General features: G+C 41.3%; 1 long non-coding RNA gene across 1 annotated transcript in view; it reads left to right on the top strand.

Annotated features, from left to right (window-relative positions):
• The window catches only part of LOC116075036, a 1,150-nt gene extending 925 nt beyond the window's left edge, over positions 1 to 225 (top strand). Inside the window, exons 2-3 of the long non-coding RNA XR_004112394.1 lie at positions 15 to 85; positions 197 to 225. This is a non-coding gene — a long non-coding RNA (uncharacterized LOC116075036). The remainder of the gene's footprint in view (positions 1 to 14; positions 86 to 196) is intronic.
• The last annotated feature ends 6,021 nt before the right edge of the window (positions 226 to 6,246 follow it).

Raw genomic sequence — 6,246 nt, 5'->3', positions numbered from 1 at the left:
TTTTTTTTTTTTAGACAGATCAAAGGACTTTTCCCCCCTCAAATATACAATAAAGATTTACAATGGACCTCCAAACGGTAACACAGTAAGTTCATCAATTCCCATATCAGGGTGTCAGTTACTTCAGAGAGTTGAAGGTCTTGTTTGCTAAATCTCTCCAAAATTAAAATGGATTACCTTGACATATTTGTTCAAGTCAAATGGCGTGCCTGCATAGCCTCCAGCGGACCAGTCTTGAGGAGAAATGAGCTGGAAACCTTCACATCAGGTTCACCGCGTGTGTGAACAGAAGCAGTAAGTAAACCTGGGGTGGCCTGGTCATTCTTACAAGCTTAGTCATCACAATTTATAAGCTACATGGGTGTCAGATTTGAACAGAGAAGTGAGATTTCTCTTACAACAGTCTTACATAGGTCAGGGAAACATTTTGAATTTTGGTTTTCTTTTTTTTTTTTTTTTCTGTTTATTTTCTAAATCAGGATCTGTCTTAGAGCAGGCCAGCCCTGAATTCATGTAGCTGACCATGATTTTGAATTCCTGAGCCTCCTGACTCACCCAGCAAGTGCTAGAATTACAGGTTTGTAGCACCACACCCAACTACAAAGACTGGCATTCTCTTTCTGTGGGGCAGTGAAGGAAGATTACGATTTGCTAGCATGGTGAGGTGCAACCGTATTAACATGTGCTGAAATGCTTCATCTCCCCTTAGTGCTAATATCTATCAATTTAAAAGGCCTTTATATTATGAGGCTCGTTCTGCTACTAAGCTTTTCCTGCACAGACATAAATCAACTTCGACTTATCCCAAATAAAGCACCGATGACAGGCCAAAGAAACAATTTGGCACAATAAACTAAAAAGTCTATTGAGGTTACTTACAGGAGCATGGGCAATTCAAAGGCAGCTGCATCACCAAAAAGGTGACTCACAAAAGCTAGAACCCTGGAGCTCTCCGACTACAACAGCAGCTCAACGGGTCAGGCAGTCCCCTCTCTCCAGCTTACGTGAGCTTAAAGGAGCTGTGTGAATCTGATAAGTTTCAGGGATTTCCTGAGACCTAGAATTGTCTCATTCTGACTCTTTATATTTTTTTATTTATTTATTTTGTTTTTGGAGACGGGGTTTCTCTGTGTAGCCCTGGCTGTCCTGGAACTCACTCTGTAGACCAGGCTAGCGTCAAACTCAGAAATCTGCCTGCCTCTGCCTCCCAAGTGCTGGGATTAAATGTGTGCACCACCACTACCCAGCTTATTTTTTAATGATTTATTTTTATTTTATGTACATAGATGTTTGCCTGCTTGTGTGTGTGTGTGTGTGTGAAGGTGTCAGATGCATTGGATCTAGAGTTATAGACAATTGTGAGCTGCCATATGGGTACTGGGAATTGAACCCTGGTTCCTTGGAAGAGCAGCCAGTTCCCTTAACCACTAAGCCATCTTTCCAGTCCCCAGATCCTGAATCTTTTGTGTGTGTGTGTGTGTGTGTGTGTGTGTGTGTGTGTGTGTGTGGTTTTTTGAGACAGGGTTTCTCTGTGTAGCCCTAGTGTCTTGGAACTCACTCTGTAGACCAGGCTGGCCACAAACTCAGAAATCCACCTGCCTCTGCCTCCCAAGTGCTGGGATTAAAGGCATGTGCCACCACCACCCAGCGAATCTTTTTTTTTTAAGATTTATTTTATTTATGTGTATGAGTTCACTGTAGTTCATCTGTATGTTGTACAGATGGCCATGAGCCATCATGTGTGTGGCTGCCCTCCAGCGCTCGCTCCAGCGTAATTCACTGTAGCTGTCTTCAGACGCACCAGAAGAGAGCATCAGATCTCATTACAGGTGGTTGTAAGCCACCATGTGGTTGCTAGGATCCAAATTCAGGACCTTCAGAAGAGCAGTCAGTGCTCTTACTCCCTGAGCCATCTCGCCAGCCCCCATGGCTATCTTTTCATAACAAAAATCTTATAAGTAATTTGAATATTGGTTAAATAATTCTATTCTCTTCCGGGTGCTATGCTGTAGCCTTGATGTGAACATTGTAGATTTATACTGTTTTGATAGCGAAAGACTTCAGTTTATGTAGTGTACTTAAAAATATTCTTTAGGAGGCTGGCGAGATGACTCAGCGGGTAAGAGCACACACTGCTCTTCCAAAGGTCCTGAGTTCAAATCCCAGCAACCACATGGTGGCTCACAACCACACATAATGAAATCTGACGCCCTCTTCTGGTACGTCTGAAGACAGCTACAGTGAATTACACTGGAACAAGTGGGGCAGGAGTGAGCAGGAGCAGCAGAGGTCCTGAGTTCAATTCCCAGTGGCCACACACATGATAGCTCACAGCTATAAAAAAAGTAAATGTTTTTTAAAAAAAATATCCTTTAGGATATATAGATAATAATGTCATTAAATACTATATTATATATGATTGTCAAAATATTTTCATTTCTTTTTTTTAAAAGATTTATTTATTTATTTTATATAAGTACACTGGAGTTGTCTTCAGACACACCAGAAGAGGGCATCAGATCCCATTACTGATGATTGTGAGCCACCATGTGGTTGCCAGGAATTGAACTCAGGACCTCTGGAAGAGCAGTTGGTGCTCTTTCCCCTACTGAGCCATCTCTCCAGCCCAAATATTTTCATTTCTGACAGCTCTCAAACATTTCCAGTTATTTATTTCTATTTTAAACTCTTAGAAAGCTCATAGGAGAGCTAGAGAGATGGCTCAGTGGTTAAGAGCACCGACTGCTCTTCCAGAGGTTCTGAGTTCAATTCCTAGCAAGCACATGGTGGCTCACAACCACCTATAATGGGATCCAATGCCCTCTTCTTGGTGTGTCTGAAGACAGCTGCAGTGTACCCACATAAAATAAAAATAAATAATTCTTAAAAAAAGAAGAAGAAGAAGAAGAAGAAGAAGAAGAAGAAGAAGAAGAAGAAGAAGAAGAAGAAGAAGGAGGAGGAGGAAGAGGAGGAGGAGGAGGAAGAAGAGGAGGAGGAGGAGGAGGAAGAGGAGGAGGAGGAGGAGAAGAAGAAGAAGAAGAAGAAGAAGAAGAAGAAGAAGAAGAAGAAGAAGAAGAAGAAGAAGAAGAAGAAGAAGAAGAAGAAGAAAAGAAGAAGAAGAAGAAGTCAGGCGGTGGTGGCACTCGCCTTTAATCCCAGCACTTGGGAGGCAGAGGCAGGTGGATTTCTGAGTTCCAGGCCAGCCTGGTAGAGTGAGTTTCAGGACAGCCAGGGCTACACAGAGAAACCCTGTCTCAAAACAAAACAAAACAAAACAAAAAAAAAAACAAAAAAAGAAAATTCATAGGAATGTCTGTACTAATATTTGTTTTATTTTATTTATTTAATTCTTTTATTTCTTGGGGGTTTTTTTGTTTTTTTTTTTTTCTTTTTTTTTGAGACAGGATCTCTCTATATATCCTTGGTGGGGTTGGAATTCACTATGTAGACTAGGCTGGCCTTTAACTCATAGAAATCCTCCTGGCTTAATATTTCTACTTTAAATCATAAAGAATAAGACATCAATTGATTTAGTTTTGGAGTGTCTTTATTTTCAATATATTTTTATTTAGTGTGTCTTTATGAATCTCACTGGGAGTGACTCCCGTTAAGCAGGTTGATAATATTTAAGATAATGAAGAACTGGTCCGTGTTAATAGGTGCATAAGACTTTTCATGTGCAGTGCTGGGGCTGGGACCCAGGGTGTGCACACACTAGGTACGGACTCTGCCACTGAGCTTCGTTCTCCTCCTCTCAGCACTATGGCTGCCTATCTGCTTCCTTTATAAGCTAGAATGCTCTGGCTGGAGTTCTGCCATCTCCAGAAGAGACAGCTAACTTGCTCTCTGTCTCTTGCTCTCTGATTGTCTAAGGCTTAGGATTAATCCATCTCTAGACTTTCTTCAGCAACTTTACTTTAGCCTCTGCTGTCTTTTACTTACACAAAAGAAGACATTCAACCTGTATCCCAGCTATGTTTAGTTTCTTGCTATTAAAAAAAAACGTATAAAAATCGCTTCCTGTTACATTAACAATTGCTCTGTATTATACTGTTCTAGAACATTCCATTAAGTTGTTCCGTGTTCCCTGGACAAGGACCCATGTGATGCACCCTTTTATGACTTAACAGATGGAAGCAGTCCTCGGAATAACCTCCTTAGATGATTATCTGAGTACGGCAATTAGGAAGCTCAGTGCCTTATTTTAAACTCACTCTAGTAACTGTTCATTTTTATAAAGTACCTGACTTCCTTCAGCTTCGTAGGATGGGAGACATCTCTTCCGACTCAAGTTTCCACGTTTCTAATTTTTTTCATGTGTCTCTCATAAGCTGTATTTGGTCCTTTGTGGAAGACTTATAACATATCTTTTGAGCTAATAAGCAAGTGTTAATTATTTTAATATTTTACATTTCTCATGGATATATCATTTACTATCATCAACGCATTTGATGAGAGTAAAGATCATTTTATTTATTCTAGACAGAGCATAAAAAGAACATTTATTTTTTTTTCTTTTTATTTATGTATTTGTTTTTAAACTGCTAGGGATTGAACCTGGGGCTTTGACCATATTAGGCAAATGCTCTACTACAGAGCTATACCCCTAACCCAGGACACAAGAAAGGGAAAGAAAAGAAAGTAACATGTTATACACCTACAGGGCAAGCGCTATTAGAGAACACAATTTTACAATGTCTTTTTATTCCTATAATAATCTCATGGACTAAGAACATGAAGGTTGGAGATGTTTCATGATCATGACTTATTGATATCACACTGTTGTGGGTGAGCCTCAGTTTCTGATTTTTGATAATTTATTTTTGTCCTGTCTGTCTGTCTTGACCTGAACCAGCATGCTGTTCTTCAGTGACAAGATCCCCAAATAGGAGGTAGCCAGGAGATGAGACAATAAAGAAAACAGAAAAGCTGGGTTTCAGAGGTCTTGCATGAGCTGTGTCTTATGCCAAGCAAGTTTATTAAGAAGTACAGCCCGGCCGGGCGGTGATGGCGCATGCCTTTAATCCCAGCACTTGGGAGGCAGAGGCAGGTGGATTTCTGAATTCAAGGCCAGCCTGGTCTACAGAGTGAGTTCCAGGACAGCCAGGGCTACACAGAGAAACCCTGTCTCGAAAAGCCAAAAAAAAAAAAAAAGTACAGCACGTTGTAGATTGTTAGATTGGACACAGTCAGCGTGGTCTATCATACGGCGAGACAAAACCAGGAATAGACTTCAAGCCATGTTTCACAAGGGGATCATAGTGTATCTCAAGAGAATTACAGACCAAGGACAAACCACGCAGTATGAGGGCAGGTAGCTGAACTCGCATCCCACCCACGTACGAGCAGCCAGTGCTCGCTCCTAACAACCAAGCTACCCTTACAGGCCCTGAGCTGAGGCTCCAATGGAGGTGATTATGGCGAACACTAGATTTTCAATGGAGACACAACAGCTGTTCGTGGAGGAAGATGCCGTGGGAGACTTTCATAAAGAGGGAAAATCAATGCTTGGCCTCAGGCCAGCTGCTCTTCTTTAGAGGCTAATACAACTGGTGTTATAGCAAGTGTTCTGTTTTACTATGGTTTGTTTGAGACAGGGTCTCATTACGTAGACCAAACCAGACTCGATTTCCCAGTCCTCCTGGCTTGGTGTAATAATTACTACTGTCTACTAAAGTTACCTAGGACACTAACCTCTGTAAGTTCTTCCAGGAGTTATCTCGATTAGATTAGCTGCTGGGCACATCTGTGAGGAATTATCTAGATTACGCTAACCTCTGGAGATGCCCATGGAATTATTTATATTACATTAATTGAGGTAGAAAGACTAATTTAACTGTGGGTGGTGATGCAGAGTTTGTTACTCCTGGAGAAACACCATAGATCCAATCCGATTATAATTAAAAGATTTATTGATTAGCTGCTAACTGGATGAACAGTCTCTGAGCCGAATTTGAGGTTGCCACGAAGGAGGGTATGGGGAAGGGGAAACCAGATGAACACCTTCAATATCTACACAAGCAAGCGGAAACCGTTCTGTTCTGCCAAGTTATGTGATTAAGGCAACTCAAAATAGGCTTTGGGTATCTGCGTAAGCAAGTTACAGAAGTAAAAAAGGCAGCTAGTCATGTCATAACAAGTAGACAGTCACCGCCGGATGCTTCTGAGCTGGGCATCAGTGAGTCAGGGTTCCTGGGAATTTATCCTCCAAGGACTGGAGTCAGAGACAAATGACTAGTGGATACC

The sequence above is a fragment of the Mastomys coucha genome, unplaced genomic scaffold, assembly GCF_008632895.1.
Source record: "Mastomys coucha isolate ucsf_1 unplaced genomic scaffold, UCSF_Mcou_1 pScaffold3, whole genome shotgun sequence".
NCBI classification, from domain to species: Eukaryota; Metazoa; Chordata; class Mammalia; order Rodentia; family Muridae; genus Mastomys; species Mastomys coucha.
Note: the sequence above shows the minus strand (reverse complement) of the source record. Positions and strands in the feature narration are given on the sequence as shown.